The 19,305-nt window shown below is 36.7% G+C and overlaps 1 non-coding gene across 1 annotated transcript; it reads left to right on the top strand.

Moving 5' to 3' along the window:
- The first annotated feature begins 18,674 nt into the window (after positions 1–18,674).
- Positions 18,675–18,782, top strand: LOC141593748 (small nucleolar RNA R71). Its single transcript, XR_012521815.1, has one exon. It is a non-coding gene; the product is annotated as a small nucleolar RNA R71 (small nucleolar RNA).
- The last annotated feature ends 523 nt before the right edge of the window (positions 18,783–19,305 follow it).

Raw genomic sequence — 19,305 nt, 5'->3', positions numbered from 1 at the left:
CCCACTGGCAGTGTGGAACACTTGTTGAGATGGGTATTCTGGCAGTTGTAGTCAGGTGTGTGGAGTTATGATGGAGATTGGGTGATTGTTGTATTATTTTTGTGTAATCAGTAACTGACCCCGTTTAAATGTTTTAAAAACTGTGGTGAGCAGTTATTGAACAGGTATGAGATGGACGCGCATGGATAGCTGGGTTGAGTCATCACGAGTTATCTAGAAGTCTTCCGTTGTGTCATTAAACATTTATTTACTTTAGTTGGCTTGACATTTTTGGGAAACAGTTGTATTTTCTCACAGTTTTGGTATTGGACATGTATCACTTTAAATTTAATTAATAAAGTACGTTTCTATATTGTTTATTTGATATACATTGCCTCGGGTAACTGAGATGGTTGCATTCACATGCATTGGGTGGTCCTGGTAAGGCACTAAGTGGAGAGCTAGAGTAGAGAAAGAGACAGTGTCTCAGTTCTCTATTCTTTTAGATGGCAGTGTGAGATTTGATGGCAGGTGGTGTGTTCCTAATGATGAGGAGTTGAAAAAGATGATCATTACAGAGGCTCATTGCACACCATATTCAGTACATCCAGGTGATGACAAGTTGTATAAATATTTGAAGAAAACTTTCTGGTGGCCTAGGATAAAGAAGGAAACAGCTGAGTTTGTGGCTCGATGTTTGACATAGCAGAGGATTAACGGATTGCAGCGACGACCACAAGGTAAGATTCAGTCTCTTGAGGTACCTGAGTGGAAATGGGAGTCTATCTCTATGGACTTTATAGTGGGTTTGCCGAGGAGTCAACAGGGTAACAACATGATATGGGTAATTAGTTGACCGTTTGACCAAGTCAGCTCATTTTGTTCCGATGAATGATACTTGGACCAAGATACAGGTAGCTTTGGCTTATAAGAAGCATGTGGTTCGTTTGCATGGGGTGCCTAAATATAGTGTCAAATAGAGATGCGAGATTCATATCACGGTTCTGGAGAGAGTTGCAGGATTTGATGGGAACTACTTTGAAGATGAGTACAGCTTTTCATCCTGCAACAGATGGGCAGACAGAGAGAACTATCAAGACCTTAAAGGACATGTTGAGGGCTTGTGTGATGAAGTTTGGTGGTATCTGGGTGGATAGGTTGGATATGATTGAGTTTTCTTATAACAACCACTACCACACGAGTATTTGGATGGCACCGTTCGAGGCTTTGTATGGGAGGAGGTGTAAGAGTCCGATTTGATGGGATGATAGAGCGGAGGCAGTGGTTTTAGGACCACATATGGTACAGGAGATGATAGAACAGGTTAAGCTGATCAGACAAAAGATGAAAGCGGCCCAGGATCGACAAAAGAGTTATGCAGACTTACATCGCCGTGACATAGAGTTTCAGGTTGGGGACAAGGTGCTTTTGAAAGTGTCTCCTATGTGTGGGGTTATGAGGTTTGGTAAGAAAGGGAAGCTGAGCAAGAAGTTTATCGGACCATATGAGATTTTGGATCGTGTGGGTAAGGTTTCTTACCGGTTATTGTTACCAGCGGCTTTGGATAGGGTGCATATGTGTTCCATGTATCTCAGTTACGAAACTATGTGAGCGATCTTTCATATGTGCTAGAGGTGGAGAACATAGAGTTGGATGAGTCCTTGTCTTATCTTGAGGTGCCACAACAGATTCTTGATCGCAAGGTTCGAAAAACTAGGAACGGGGAAACACTGTTGCTTAAGGTTCTATGGTCTAACCATGAGGTTGAGGAAGCTACTTAGGATGCGGAAGAGGCTATGAGGGAGCGGTATCCGTCTCTTTTTGATCAGGTATGTGTGGTTATGGGGACGTAACCATGTTTCTTTTAGGGGGTAGGAGATGGTCGCATAAGGTTTTGGTGTGGTTTTATGTTAGTTTTGCATAGTTAGTAGTTGCCTTGAGTCGGGTTGTGTTGTGGTTGGGAGTTTTGTTTTGAGTTTTAGTTGCGTTGTTGTGTCTTGTTTTGAATTAGTTTGTTTTGTTTTTGTGTATGGGTTGAACTTCGGGGACGAAGTTCTTTTTAAGGAGGGAAGACTGTAATACTACGGTTTTCTATGTCTATGGGTACTCTATCGAGTGAGGCTTACTCTGTCGAGTAAGTATGTTTTTATATAAAACAGTAGTCTACCTGATGGGTACTCGATCGAGTACGTGTGACACTCGATCGAGTAAGGGGCACTCGATCGAGTAAGTCACTTACTCGATCGAGTAAGTTGGTCTTACGGGGTATTTTAGCCGGATTTTGTTAATAACGCGTGATTAATGTTTAAGGGTTCCGTCATCTTTCTTAATCACTTTTCACTTTTCAAAAAACATTTCAAAGAGAGAAAAGAGTACGTTGTTTCATTCTTCGCGTTATTATCAAATCCCAAAGGCTAAGGTTGTCGGATCGTCGTGTTCTTTACGCTGTTGAGTTCGTCGCGTCAAGGGTAAGATTCTTGTATAATTTTTATACTGTTTCATTGAGTTTGTTTAAAATCCTAATTGGGTAGAATTGGGGGTTTTAGGAGTATTATGTTGTTAAGATGGTAATTGTATGAATATGTGTTTATAGGAGGAGGTTTCGTAGAGGACCATTGCTGATTAGCTGCTGTTGGAGTACGTAGTTGTCCTCCACAATAGTGCGTGACCATATTAAATCTCATTAAGGAATATGCATGGGATATTCATTGGCAATACTTGTCAGCTGATCAACGTATATCGATAACGGTTGGCCGACTAGGGTTTGACGTTACTGTTGTGAGACGGCGGTGTTCAACTGATCCCTTTCAGTCACACCTAAAGGAATGAGCCCCAACACAAAAGCTAATTAATTGTATGAGATACAGTTTAATTAGTCCCTTAATAAATTGACTAAAAGGTTAGTCGATTAATTTATTTTTGAGAGATATCGAGTTGTGAACTCGAGGCGCGGAAATTATTATTTAATTATGCGATAATTGAATAATAAATTATTTGAGACGGGAATTAATGATTAAACGGTTAATTGTTAAATTAGTGCTAATTAACTAATGTGATTAGTATTGGTACGTAAAATATATGTGTAGCTGTACACCTATATTTACGGAGTGTTTTAGACGAATTTAATTGGGAAGCATTTAAACATAAATCGATGTTTAAATAAAATTTACACGTATTTGTGTGACAAATATAAGAAACAAAATAGACCCGTAAATAGGTCATTTTGGACCGTGTAAGTGCATGTGGTAGTGTGTGTGTGTGTTGCTTTAAACACCATCATTTCTCTTACACATTTGACTTCCCCATAATTACTTTTGTTCTAACCCATTCACATAAGGATTGGTGTTATTAAATAAGAATAAAATACTCCCCCACTTGTACACTCCAACCGTCCTCCCTCCTTCTACACAATACTTGTGTTGTTGTTTTTCCACTCAACTTTTGCATGTGAAAATTCTAGTGTGTTCCTCTCTCTAAAATCCTCAAAAAATTAGAAATAAAATACTAAGTGTTAGTATTATAAATCTAATATTTTTACTTAGTGTTAGTATGTTTTTCAAGGGTAATCTTACATAATATCTAGTTAATATTAGTAAGATTTTAGGGTAAGTTCTTGGGTGCTTAAGAAAGGAGGTGTTCTATCTTGGACACTTGAAGATGGAGGATCTTGCCATTTATTTTAAGCTCAAGAACAACAAGATAGAAGATCTTGTTGTGTCCAAATACTACCATTACTCAATGTAAGGAAAAATTATTTTTCCTCTTCTTTTATATTTTTAAGGCTTATATATTACATGCATATTACATAGATCCAAAGATTTCTAAAATAAAGAATCTTGATAACCTAATTAGAGAGGTCTTATTTGGAGTTATGGTCTTTCAAGTGGTATCAAGAGCTTTGCCTTGTATTATGCATGTTAATTTTAAGCATTTTTATCTAATTATGAGATAATTTAAAAATAAAAAATGGTTCTAAAATGAGGATTTTTGCACGAAAATTTTTGTATGCATACCTTCTATTCTCAAATGATTTGTGGTCAAATTTGGTGAGTTGCGGAATTATTTTCCTATTTTTAATCATTTTTATGGAAAACAGAGTCGGAAATATCGTATTTTGGTTAAGAGGTTAACTAAAATAGTTAAACATGTTTTGGACACTCTGTCGAGCAGTGACCGCTTATAGAGTTCTGGTAATTCATAAAGCCTGGTCGTGGCAAGAGCTGCTATAGTATTCTTATGAGTCAATTCTTTTGACTAGAGACTATTCGCCCAAGTTGGCACAAATTTCTGATTGACTTTGATTTATGCTCTACGACTGTCGTAAATGAGGTCAAATGGGTATATGTTAGGTTATGATGAACCGTGACTGAACAAAGGGAATAGTGCGATAGGAATTGTCCACCCCTTGTCAGGGTTGTTTGAAATCTCAAGGCCACTCGAGGAGTAGTGAACTAGAAATGAGTGTCCACGCTCGGAAGGTATCTAAGGTAGATAATTCCGGTCAGACAGTTACTCTCCAGATCGAGGAAACCACCCAAGATATGATCAAATGCAAGTAAGACCTGCGAGACACCTTGCATTGAGTGGGAGATTGTAATAGGACAAGAGAATTGGTGACGCAAACTTGTCTTGGACAAGTGAGAGATTGTTGGAATATGTATCCTCAACAATAGTGTGATCACATGTTTAAATCTCATATTAAGAATACGTAAGGGATGATACATTTATTTAGTCAACTGATCAACATTAATCGGTAACGATTGGCTTGCTAGAGTTTGACGTTGTTGTCGTAGGACGGTGGTGGTCAGTTGATCCCTTAATTTCACACCTAAAGGATGATGCCCTTATCAGTAAATTTGATTAATTGTATGACGATACAAGTTAATCAATTCCTTAAAATTGAACAATTCATTTATGAGAGAGAATATTGATATCTTATTGTAATGAGATTAAATAAGATTTATTTTAGTAATTGAAATATTTTATTACTAAAATTGTTTATTGTTTGTGAAACAATAGAGATGAGAATGAATGGTTAATTATAATTACAAGATGTTGTGAATTATAATTATATGACCCATTTTATTAATGTGATCAAGTATCACTACTCAATTTGTTTGATAAATATACATTAAATTAATTAATAACATGTAACATACTACATGTGACATATTGTGTGACAAGTGACAAATTGACAAAATAAAATGGTAGTCCATTTTATATATATGGACCGAAATGTGGGTAATAGTGGAGTGTGGATGATATTATTTTATGTGATAAAAAATTATATATTCACACCTACACATAGTAGTCTTATATACCTACATTTTGGAGAAGTGTAAAAGCAAAAGGAGAAGCCAAGGTTTGGCATTTAGCCTTCCCCTACCCGGCACTCCCTCCTTTAGGTGGTGAAAATTTTTCTTTTCATTACACACTTCTCCACATTGATAGTTCATTCACATGCATTTTCTCTCTACTCTTTCATCTTTCTCCAAAAACTTGAGAAATGATGATCTAATTTGTTCAAGAACATTACTAATATTATTAATGTAATATATGAGTATTAATAATGAATTTTAAGGTAGACTACTAAACAAATATCTATCAAATATTATTTAGTAGAGATAAGGGCTAATCTTGGGTGCAATCAAGAGGAGAATCTCTACATTGGGATTTTGGAGGATCATCCAACATTTTAAGCTCAAGAACAAATAAGGAAGGTGACCTTATTTGTGCCCATAGTTTCGAACCCATATACAATGTAAGGGACATTGTTTTTTCTTATAAATCTCTTATTTTGTTATGTATGCACTAGATCTAAAGAACAAATAATTAAGAAATTAATTAGTTCACTATTAGAAGAGTCTAATAATAGGTATATGAACCTAACAAGTGGTATCAGAGCATAGGATTTTGCATGCATAATCGGTTATTGTTTTTCCGAGTTAAAATGTTAACATATAAAACTAAAAATTTTTGATTTATAAGAGTAAGTCTTGAAATTATAATGCATGTTATATATTATGGTCCTAAAATGTTTTTCGGTCATTTTCATGATTTATGGTAATTTATTGCTCATTTTTATGATTTTTATTGAAAGAATTACATTTTTATGAGTAAAATGAACTTTTATTCACTAAAATAAGTTAACCTTCACTATTGGTCGTGATTTTTTAAAAAGGCCTCACGTAAATATTTTATGTATTGTATGTAAAATATTATATTAATTTGATTAATATTTCATGATTTATGATTTTTATGTGATAAAAATGGCATAAATGGAGGTAAAATGACTAAAAATGGTTAAACTTACTCTCTGACCTTGAACATTTTACATGACCTCACATGCATATTTTACAAGTTGTGTGTAAAATCTCGTATTAATTTGATTAATATTGCATGTTTTATGATTTTTATGAGATAAAAATGGATTAAAAGAGGTAAAATGGTTAAAAATAGTTAAATTTTGAAATAGGGCATGAGATTTTAATATTTTGTCACATGCATGATTTACAAGCTGTATGTAAATTTTGAGATGATATTATTTCATTTTGCATGATTTATGAATTTTTAGTGTAAAAATGACATAAATAGTGACTATTTTAGCATAAATAGCTAAAACGAATTACATGGCATGAGAAAATTATTTTAGGTTGCATAAATATCCCAATTATCAGATATAAAGTTGTAAAATTGATTGGATTAATTTTTGGATACTTTAGATATTTTATGAGATAAAACCGATAAATTGCAACTATGTTTTCTCAAAATTAATTCGAAAATTTTAACCATGATTTTTGAAATTATGAGTGTCATGGAATTATTCCAGAATGTTCAAAAATTTAAAATTCAAATTTTGAAATTATTGTAATTAAATTTGGATTTATTTCGTAAATGTTATGCTTTTAAGGTCAAAAATGAGCATAAAATTAAATCAAGTTGAATTATTGTCAAAAATTGAGTGATGACTGGTTTTTGAGTCCTAAGAGTGTTAGGATAATTAACTTGATCCTAAATTTGATTTAAGTGTTAATTTGTGATTTTAAAAAGTTATGATCACGCATTTCCATGAAACCGGGTTAAATACAAGATACAAGTTAAAAAGGGCGATTTGGCAGATAATTTGGCATGATAGACACATATTATAATGCTGCATATTTCAATTGTTGAATGTATTTTATTTATATAATTTTGAATTATGTAATTTTATCTTAGTATGACCTTAGTTTTAATCGATATTACCCATAATGAAAGGGAATATTGATTCAGTTGTAATTTAATGTGATCTCGTATCACTTTTATTTTTACTAGTTTATCCATTTTACAAATGTATAATAGGAATATCTTTGTATTTTTATTATTATTTGTAATCATGGAGCTTCTTCAAGACGGTGCCATTCGGAAAGGCGTTCCGATGAAGACGGTGTTCTTGGAAGGCGTGCCACTTGAAGATTCAAGGGACCAAAGGAGTTGGTTTCCGAATATGTAATAGATTATTTTATTTTCTATTTTAGGAAGGCCATACTAGGAATTTATTATTATTGCTTAGCATTTCTTTTAATATGTTGCATGCATTGCCAAATCGCCATAACAATACATGCATATCATATCGAGTCATCGACCGTGTCAATTAAAATTATCGTAGTTCACTGCTTTAGTTCACTTAAAACGTGATAGATAATAAATTGACAAGACCTCTCACAAATAATAATTGAGAATTAGCCTTACCAAATAGTAGAAACCATGAGTCCCAATTTCAGGAGGAAGTAGGCTCGGCTCACCGGAGTACTAAACTTGTTACGTTGGGTAAGTGGGTAATAAAATGTTATTACATCGAAATTTGGATTGAGCTCAACGGAAGTATTCGTGACCGTAGTCGCATGTGTTCCGAGCTAAAGATAAATATTAAAGTAATTTTTATCGACCGAGAGTTCTAGAGGTAGAATCGATTAAGAGGTTAATCCACCGAGTTATATTAATAAGGGATGAATCGGCTCACCGTGCCCGAGTTAATATGAATTTGGATCTCGGAATCATTTATAATAGTTGGGTAGAGGTCACTATATAAATGCAATACTTGTTTACAAGTATTATTAAAATGATAGATGTTAATTATTTCCTTCATTTCCGTTTTTGTAGTTATTTATTCGCAATGGATTCATCTAATACTCTTACAGCAATCACCATTAATTCATGGCTCCAATCATTCGATGAAAAGTGCTCTGAGTATGACAATGACACGATTAGAGAATTACGCTGTGGCATTGGTCAGGATGGAAATCTTTGCTTCTTTACCACCTCCACACCACCCACTCCAATTTTAATGCCCACCACTTTGGTAAGAAAATCTTGTGAAGAAAATCTCACTAAAGCCAAGGCATCCTTGTTTGAAGAAACAAGGAGAAATATTAAATTCAGTGGGAGTTCTAGCCAGAGTGTCCTTGCAACTGAAAGGAGTATTGGTATTTTTAAAGGGAAGACAAAGATGGGTAAGAAACCCAAACCTGATAATGAATTGGAAATGGATAGTGAGACTACCACAACCATGACCAAGAAGGGTGCCCAATCTTATGAAGAATGTCATTATTGTAATGTCATGGGCCATTGGAAGTGAAATTGCCCCAAGTATTTGGGAGATATCAAAGTTGGACTTATTATTCCAAGTGGGACTTGGAAATGTGGAAAAGCAAGAGTGATATAAATCTTCGACAAGGAAATGAAGCTAGGGTAGCCGCCACTTCAAGAGGTTATGTACTTGTTTTAGCTAATAGCTTTGAGTTGTAATCAACATAGTTGTGATTATGTACCCATTTTGTCTAAAACATTATTTCATGTTAGACATGGAAGGATTCATATTTCGCCATCAAAAATAATCGTTGTATTTTGTTTGAAAATTGACATGGCTGGGAGCCAAGTCAATTCTCTTAATAGTATTCATGTTTTAGACACTTCCAACTCAACTAAAGATATGTATAACATACAAACCAAAAGACTCATAACTAGTAGTCCAAATGATTTGTACATTTGGCTTTTTCAATTAGGTCACATAAATGAGAAACGCATTAAAGGGCTAGTGTCGACTAGATTTATTGGACCATTTGATTTTCAATCATATGGAATATGCGAATCTTGTCTCCTTCGCAAAATGATTTGTACTCCTTTTAGTGGTAAAGGGACATGAGCAAATGATTTGTTGGACAAATACATGCTGATGTATGTGGCTCAATTAACATCACCGCAAAGGGAAATTATGACTACTTTGTCACTTTTACCAATGATTTAAGTAGATATGGGTATATTTACTTAATCAAATATAAATTGAAGCATTTGAGAAATTTGAGAAATTTCTAAATGATGTAGAGAACCAATTGAAGAAAGTACAAAAGAATTACGATCCGATCGTGGCGGCTAAGATCTAAGTAATGAATTTGATTTATAAATATGGATTATGACCTAGTGTCACTACCCATAAGATCAAACTAATATGAGGTTTGAGTTATTGAACTCAATTTTGGGAATTTGCAATCCAAAAGAGATACGTAATTCTAAACGGATGGTCAACCATGAGATACCTGAAATAGAGAGTCTATTTAACAAATCACATGGATCAGACACGTATATGACATGAATCAAACTGCCATGATAGAGATGGTATTTTTATGTGCCAAATACGTCAGTCTAGACAAACTTCAGTTACTCCACCATATATGTTTGTAACTCACAAAGCTATCTCTTAAGAAGATAGAGGTATTTCTAAGAGATAGAGTGGGAGTAGATTAGATCGTCATAAACATGTCTTATAGTTAATGTGTTACTTTGTGAAAGTATTGGAACTATAATCTATAAAGATAGAATGGGAGTATAGTTCAGTGGGAGTTTAGCACACATGTCTTGCTGTTAAAATATTGCTTTGCGAAAGTAATGGTATTGTCCTAAATCGATTTTGTTACATACGAGCCATAACATTACAATCCAAAGATTGTTACTCAAAGAGTAAATTTACTTAAAGGCGAGGGTCTCCTTAAACTGAATAGAGCTTTAGAGTACTTAAAAGCATAGATTGACATGTAGATGTTGATCAAGATAAATCATGTTAGGAATGAATGGCGAATGATAATTAAAATTCGCTTTTCTAAAATGGGAATTTTGAAAAGTAATGTGTTTGGAACACAAAACCTTAGATAAAGATCTAAGAATCCTAACATATTATGCGTAGCTTTCTGGTCGAACTCACTCAGAGATTTAGTTTTCGGTTACTTGTCATTAAGAGCACCTAGACCAAAACAATATTTATAACTTCACAAACAACTCTACTATTAGTAAAGAGGCAAGTAAAGGTCGGATCCCAAGGGACGGGTATTGATGTAGGATTTTTTATTGCAAGTAGCGGTGTCTAGGGGTGTCACGATTTGGGGTTGAGATGAGAAGATCACTAAACTAAATAGCAATAAAAGTAAACAAGCAAGATGATTAAAAAGAGATGTAAACAAATGATTAAAAGCACTAGGGTGTCATGGGGTCATAGGGGATTCATGGGAATTGATCATACAAACATATTCTCAAATTATAAGCAAGCAATTATTGTTGTGATGGATCGAGTTGGTTTATATATTACAATCCTAGGAAGGTTTGGGTCCCGGATCCGAATCGATCAGATTGTACAACACCTACAAGTCAACTTAATCCTCCCTACTCAACTTTATGCATGGTCTAATGAGACTCTAGTTCGTTTATGTCTTACAAGTCTCATTGAAAAGGTAAGTGATGGGTAAAAAATTTAAGGATTCATAGGCTCGCATTTCATCAAACATAACATGTGCATAAGTTGAGATCACAACAAGCAAGCAAATAAACTATGAAAACATATTAAATTAAGCATGAATCATTCCCCATGTTGGTTTCCCTTAATTATCCATTAACCCTAGTTAAGGAAACTACTCACTCATTATCAAGTTTGACATGCTAACAAGGTTGTCAATCACATTAACAAAGCAAAACATGATTAATAAATGAAGATGATTAACAATAATTAAAAAGGGATTAAGAGAATTATACCTACTAATGATTCCAAAATAAAGCAAAGAATAATAGAAGTACTTGATGATTGATTGGAAGGTTGTCAATCTCCCAATAATAACCCAAATAATCTTCAATTACCCAAAATAAAAGATGAACAAAAGAGAGATTAAGGAAATGAGATTTGTATTAAGACTTGATTAGAAGTTGATTACAAGATTAAGAATAGATTAGAATGTTATAAACTACACTAAGGATTGATAAGAAGAACATGATTATCTAATTAGACTAATGGGGTATTTATAGCGGGGATTAGGTACACAAATTAAGGTTTACTGAGGGCTTAAATGACGATTAAGTCCTTGAGGAATCGCTCCTCTCAGAAAAGATGCGAGTCTCCTTTTTGCCGGTCTTTCATAAATATGCGCATCTTTCAGGGAGGGAAGAAAAGGATCGTGTGGGCCTGTAAGGGAATCCGAGCGTTCAAGGTGTCGGGACGGGCGGATTTCCTGGTGGGTGGATGGGCGGATTGATGGGCTGGACGAGTGGATTGTGGGTGGTTGGACGGGCGTCTTGATGCCAAAGACGCTCGGATTCCTCACGCCTTGGACGGGCGTCTTGCCTAATTGGACGGGCGGATTGTGTCATAGCTTTCTTTTCTTCTTTACTTCATCCAATAATCCTCCGGGATTTATAGTCGGGGATGCAAGGATTTCTTCATCATTGCCCATCTACTATAATATGTACAAAGGCTTTCTATTCTTGTCTTCTCTTTGATGCTTGGTCATTAGATTCGATCAATTTAGCTCTATTTTGTCGTGAAAATGCAAGGTTTGCACTCCTCTCCTACCAAGGAAACAAACCCTCAAAGAATATGCAAAACAAAGAACTAAAGATAGTAAATGACCCAAATATGCACTATAAAGCATAGGAACGAGGCTAATTCGGGGACTAAATATGCTCAAATAATGGTCACATCAAATATCCCCCATCCGAACCTTTGCTCGTCCCGAGTAAAGAGGTGACAAAACTAGGACCGTTATTTAAACTAACCTAATATCATAGCTGATATGAGACAATAAGCGGGTCTCACTCCGCCCTTCAACTCACAACAAGACAACCATGAGGTAGGATGCCTTCTTGCAAGTCAAGGTGGGTCTTGCCATAATGGCGACATATCTAAACATTAAAGCACACAAAATCAAGTAATGGATGCATCTACAAAAGAATAGCCACTTTCCTCATCTAAGTGGCGGAAATTATCTAAAGGGGAAGCAATTCAAGGGTACACACTCCTTCATAGATGCGATTTCTTCAAACTACTAAGCCTAGAAGGATACCAATAAATCACCTCCAAGTTGTGTCAAGCTAGAGTACCTTTGTCCTCAATCGTTAAATGCTTTTGTCAAGAATAGACTCCCTACGGTGTTAGAAACACTGGAAGATCGCGGAATTCCCCTTCTTGCCTAGACAAGAAGAAGGGTCGTCCCCTCTCTACCATGCACAAAAATGGATACGATGGATAAAGCGATCGATAGAATTTGAGTTTCATTTAGGAGTTTGCTTTGTTGTTGTTTTTCCCCCCAATTTCTTGTGGCATATAACGTTTGAGAACACTTTCTTTGCCATTTCTGTTGATTTTTGGCATTTCAACACTTGACAACTTTTCAACTTTTTGCATTTCTTTTGAACATTTTCAAAGTCACCCAAATTAGTAACGAGGGTGCCTTATATTTGAAGCATAGGAGTTCTATTTTTGCTCCTCTTTTCTTTTGATGCAATTTGCAAACTTTTACTTTTTCTTTTCTTTTCTTTTCTTGAACTCAAATTTTTGAACAATTTCTTTTTCTACCCATTCCCTTTGATGACAAAATATGGTAGAACATGGATGAATGATGGTTGCATGGTTTCAAGGGTCACCTTGGAATAAACGGTAGCCAAGGAGTTATCACATCACAAGGTACTCTTGACTAGGCCTTAATCCATGGGTCAAAGGATACTAGCATGACACATCCTAGGGTGTTTTAAAAGTATTCTAACAAGCAAAGTCTTAAGAAGAAAAAGCATCTACTAGGGCCTATATACACTTTTCAAGCTTCCCAAGTAGACGGTTTCACAAAATTTCTCTAACATGCAAACTACATGCCATGATGCAACTAACATATATACAACCTAATGCATATGATTCTACCAACTAGTATGTCATGAAAACTAGATGCAATCCTAAATTCACATTGTTAATACCGCAACAATCAAAATAAAGCCACATAGTCATTAACATAAAAAGGAAAAAGGAGATTGGAAAGATCATACCATGCGGTCTTCAGTATCCTCATGTCTCGGATGTGGCGTAGTCGATCAATGTGAACAAGGATGAACAAACACAATGTATACAAGCAATATATACAAGACTACGCTACAAAGGAAATGAACATTTTTTTGGAATTTTTCAATTTTCAATTTTTTGTATTTTTTCGAAATTTTTTATTTTTTTGGATTTTTGAATAAAAGTCAAGTTAGAATTTCCCATCCCCACAATAGTATGGGCATTGTCCTCAATGGCCAATACGATAGGAAATTATGCAAGCATGATGCATGATTTCTAAACTAAATGCAAACTATACTAAGCTACACTACATGATGCATGGGTTTTTGTTATGGCGGAGAGCGTAATTTAGATTACCTCCCGATGCGTATGCATGGACTTCCCCAAACCAAAATAGACATTATTTCTAACGTCTTGAATTTCGGGGTAGTTCATGCACACGGAATGCAATGCATGAAACTACAATTTGTCATTTTGGATTTTACAAGTGGGAACAATAAAAATAACACCTTAATGGAGCCAAGGTGTTAGTCTTCCATGTTGTTAGGACTCCTCAATCAAATGATCAAAATACAATAAAGAAAACAAAAGAAGTAGACAAACCATAAGAGGGGTGAAAGAATGTAGGAGCCTATAAGGTTTGCTATCCTCCATCATATCATCATTATCATCATTTTCTTCCATAGAAGTGGAATCATCTCCACTCCCACTTTCACTTCCTTGCTCTTCCTCACTTCCTTCTCCTTCCTTATCTTGAGCTTCTTCTTCTTCAATATTCTCTTGAACCTCTTCTTGCTCTTCAACTTCTTCATCAACACCCTCATTAACATTCTCTTCTTCACCCGGTCTTCCACCACTAGAGGTGTTAGGAAAGAAAACTTCCCTATCCGCCCAACTAGGCAAAGGGCATGATGGATCAAGAAGTCCTTGCCTAGCTAGATGTAGGAGGGGCGGATATTGGGCCTTGTAAGCATCCACTCTATCATTGTAAGCTTGCTTGTGCATTTTTCTCAATAGTAGAGTCAAGTAATCATTTCCTACCTCGACATCCTTGGGTTTGAACTCGTGATACTCAAATGGGTAGGGTGGTGTGACAATGGAGGAGGAGGGCTCATCAATCTCGCCTCTTTGTTGTTGAATAATGTACTCGGTCTCCTCGGAGAGTGGAAGAAGGTAGTTTGGTCGGTGAACACTCAATCGGCAAATTTTTGAAGGCAAAGTGAAGGATCTAGCTTCATTGGTTAACCACCCATATTTGGTGTCAAGAGGAGCATGCTTGACCCACTTAAACTTGTGAATCATGGTGTCCATATCAATGAGATAACCTCCTTTAACCGCTACATAACTCTTATCTTTGTTGAAATTTGGGTCAAAGTGCTTGGCCAAATAGGTATATAGTCCTCCATTCACAATAAAAGCGGTGCCCTCTTTACCACAATCGACATTAAGCCATATTTCAACCAAAAGTCTTAGAGCATTGTAAGGCTTAGTATATTCCCTTCCTATGTTCAAGGCCGACTCAAGAAGAACAAAATCGAGCTTGGTAAGATGATTAGTGCCATTTCTAGCTATCAAAGTATTCCCAATGACCTTATATCACACTCTAATGCCCGGATGGTGGACTAATAGAGCACGGCAATCATGAAAACGCAAAAATTTGTTTCCGGAAATTTCTTCCCAAAGAGGAGCGGGGTCATACTTGTCGGGGATATTTTCATAGTACGGGGTATCACTAAGGCCTAAAATCTTACTCAATTCACCAAAAGTGATTCGTCTATTGACATTTGCAAGACGAAAATCGATGTGGGTTCTAGTTTCCACCCTTATAACTTTCAAGGAACTCAAAAATTCCAATGTGAGGGAGGGGTATGTTAATTCTTTCATGGTAAACAATTTACCCAATCCCATAGCCTCAAAGAAGGTTTTGGTTTATTAAAGAACACCTAACTTTGATAAAGCATCTTCACAAATGAATTTTGTAGGCATAATGGTCTTCTTAGCAAAGAGAACAAATTTATCCCTATGAGAGTCGGAAGTGAAAATTACCTCCGGATAATTAGATAATTGCTCAATGACCGGAGTTGTTGATGTTGTAGCTTCCATAGGGGGGCCTTCTTGAACCTCCAATATTGCCTCATGAACTACCAATGCCTTTGATAATTGCCTTGCTTGAAGAGTTTGTTGCCTTTTTGAAAGTGTCTTCTTTGGGGGTTCCTTGTTACCTCCTTTAGTTCTTGCCATTGTTGATTACACCAAAAAGAGAATGAAATCTTCAATTTTTAGTTATGCCCAAATCGATTTAAGATGAAAGAATGTTGCTTTGTATCTTAAAAATCGACTGAAAGGTTGAAGATTTTGGTGTTTGAATGAATTGTTGTTGTAAAAGGAGTGATTAATTTTTGTTGTGGGGAAGTTTGGATTTGATTTTGTTGAGGAAATCTTGTTTTGTTGATTTAGAGGTTGAGGGTTTTTGGGGTTTTTGGGTAGTGGGTAGTGTTTGAATGAAGAAGAAATGAAAATAAATGAGGGAAAGGGGTTTAAAAGACCCGTTACATTTGAAAACAACAGCAGGGACGAGCGGATTTTGGCCTGGGACGCTCGGATTCTGCACGTTTTGCTTCAGGAAAAGACGCCTCAGGACGAGCGTCTTTGTGTAAAGACGGGCGGATTCCTCAATGTGAGATGAGGGGATTCTTTAAAAGACGCTCGGATTCTGTTACAGGGTGGTGCTTTAAAATCCAACAGCAGAACGACGAGCGTCTTTGCTACAAGACGAGCGTCCAGAATCAGACGAGCGGATTCTTCACTGGGACGCTCGGATTCTGTGACAGACCATTTTCTTTGAATTCCACAGCTCAACCAGACGAGTGTCTGGTGATATAGGACGCTCGGATTCTGCTAGACGGGCGGATTCCCTTTTGAGACGCTCGGATTCCTCCCTGTCCGCACGGATTCAGGTCCATCCGTGGGTACTGCATAACCCGTATCATTTTCATTCTTCAATTCTCGTGTTCTTCATTGTAGGGGCATTACAAAGGCATGAATAGCCTAGGCAATTGCTATCCCCACACTAAGTCAAAGCACTACACATCAATAAAATCATAAGTCCCTCCCTCACTTCTCTCAAAAATGATGAATATTTTGATCAAGGCACAAAAGTATAAATCCAAAAATGACAAAAATGCAATGTAAAAATTGAAATGCAAGTTAGGGAGTTAGAATATTTACAAATGGTGGTTTAGGGAGGACTCCACCAAACTCTCATCCAATGAAAGATGTCAAGGGGTCATGTTCAAGGTGTTGTTGATGTTACTCAACACCTTGAAGAAGTAGTCGAAAGCTTGTTCATTATCATGATAAAGATCCTCAATAGACCTTTGCACTTGTTGTTCTCCGTGATGGTCTTGGTTCATAGCATTATTATTGTAGGGATTGAATATCCCTTCGAACTCATCATCCCAAAGACCGCAAACTTAGTCTACTTGATCATTAAAAATCTCTTGAGTTAATAGAGACAACTCTCCTTCTTTCTTGTCTTGGCCAATGAGGCCATCTTCTCTTGCTATTTGAATGGAGCATCATCAACCTTCTTTTTCCATTGGAATTCCGACTTCTTCCTATCATCCTTCCGGCTATAGTGATCAACCATGAAGCATGGTTCATGCAAACGGGGAGCTCTCATGGTCTTGTCAAGATTGAAAGTTATGCTCTCGTCTCCCACTTCTGGAGTAATCTCTTCGTGCTTCACATCTATCACCACACCCGCGGTGTGCAAGAAAGGTCGACCTAGAATGATCGGAATATTGGAGTCTTCTTCCATGTCAACGATGACAAAGTCCACCGGGATGAAAAATTTCCCAACTCTCACGGGAACATCTTCCCATATCCCTAACGGTGTCTTCGTCGATCTATCGGCCATTTGGAGTGTGATGTTGGTACATTTAAGCTCTCCCATCCCTAACCTTTTACTAACCGAATACGGCATAACACTCACGCTTGCTCCTAGATCACACAAAGCCTTGTTGATCGTGGTGTCGCCAATGGTACACGGTATTGAGAAGCTTCCCGAGTCTTTAAGTTTCGGAGGTGAACTCCCTTAAAGGATTGCACTACTCACCTTAGTGAAGGCGATAGGTTCAAGCTTCCGGGTCGACTTCTTTTTCGTAAGGATGTCCTTCATGTACTTTGCATAGGCCGGCACGTGATTGATTAATTCCGTGAAAGGAATCGAGACTTCCAAATTCTTCACAATTTCCATAAATTTCCCAAGTTTGTCATCGAACTTAGGTTTAGCTTGGCGACTTGGGAATGGGAGTCTAATCACAATGGGCTCCTTCTCCTTGGCCTTCTCTTCACTTTTCTTTGAAACTTCTTCTTTTTTTGGTTCTCCTTCCTTGGAGTTTTGCACAACTTCTTCTTTGTCACTATCTTCCACAACTTCATCCTCAACTTCATTATTTGGTCCTTCATACCTCGTACCACTCCTCAAATGAATGGCACTAACCGTTTCATGTCTTGGGGGATTACTTTGATGTGGTAATTGCCCCTTTTGCCTTTGAGAACTTGAAGATGCTAGTTGGGTCAATTGAGTTTCCAACATTTTTGTGTGGGCTAGGATGTTGTTGATGGTGATGTCCTTTGCTTGGCTATCCTTTTGCATTTAAGTGAAAAATTCTTGTTGATTCTTTTGCATTTGGAGGACCGTTTTTTGAACATCAAAACCTTGGTCATTTTGTTGATTGTATGGAGTTTGATTTTGGTAACCTTGGTTTTGGTTGAAAAAGGGTCTTTGATTTTGGTTTCTCATGGGAGGTGGGGTGTATGTTTGTTGAGGGTTTTGAACTTTTTGGCTTTTGTATGAGAGATTTTGGTGGAATTTGGTGTTTTCATTGTAATAATTGGAATAAGGGGTACCACTCTTGTATGCTTGAAAAGCATTCACTTGTTCATTTGTTCCCCTACATTCACTTTGGTCATGTCCCAAAGTTCCACAATTCTCACATATCCCACTTGGGATTGATGAAGATGCTACCATGACATTAACATGATGCTTTGGTGATTTTGAGGCTTCTTCAAGTTTAGTCATAGCCTTCTCAAACTTCAAGTTAATGGTATCAATATGAACACTAAGTTGAGCACCCAATTGAGTAATAGAGTCCACTTCATGCTTTCCTACCCTAGTAGCCTTGCGAGGTCTACTATATTGTGAGTTATGGACCGCCATTTCCTCAATCTTGTTCCAAGTTTGATTATCGTTAATTTCGGTGAACATACCGTTTGATCCCATGTTTAGAATGTTTCTTGAGTCTTCATAAAGACCATTCCAAAATTGTTGTACCAAGAACCACTCGCTATGTCCATGATGAGGACACGAGCGACAAATTCCTTTGAATCGCTCCCAAGCTTCATACATAGATTCTTCATCCCTTTGCTTAAAACCTGTAATTTGAGCTCTTAGCATGTTAGTCTCTTCCGGAGGGTAGAATTTATTGTAGAAAGCTAGAGCCAACTTCTTCCAAGAGTCAATTCCAAGAGTAGCCTTATCAAGGCTCTTCAACCATTGTTTTGCGGTGCCAATTAGAGAAAAAGGAAATAAGACCCATCGAATTTGGTCTTGAGTTACACCGGTTTGTGAAATCGCATCACAATAGTCACAAAAAGTCTCCATGTGAGAGTGAGGGTCTTCACTAGGCATCCCCCCAAATTGGCTTCTTTCGACTAATTGGATAAATGCGGATTTTGCAATGAAATTTCCGATTAAGTGTTGTGGCGTGGAAGTACCATTGGGCAGGTTCTCCTCGGTTGGTACGGAATGTGACGAAAATTTAGGCATTGTGGATTGATTTTGTGTTGGATTTTGTGTTCGGTTCTCCTCACCTTCTCTTGAAAAAGGGTTGATGAACTCAATAGTATTTGTTTGAATATCTACAACCTCACCAATACCTCTCAAAGCACCTCTAGCAAGTCTTCTATTGTTTGTCAAA

Source organism: Silene latifolia, chromosome 7, assembly GCF_048544455.1.
Source record: "Silene latifolia isolate original U9 population chromosome 7, ASM4854445v1, whole genome shotgun sequence".
NCBI classification, from domain to species: Eukaryota; Viridiplantae; Streptophyta; class Magnoliopsida; order Caryophyllales; family Caryophyllaceae; genus Silene; species Silene latifolia.
This window is presented reverse-complemented; position numbering and strand designations above follow the sequence as displayed.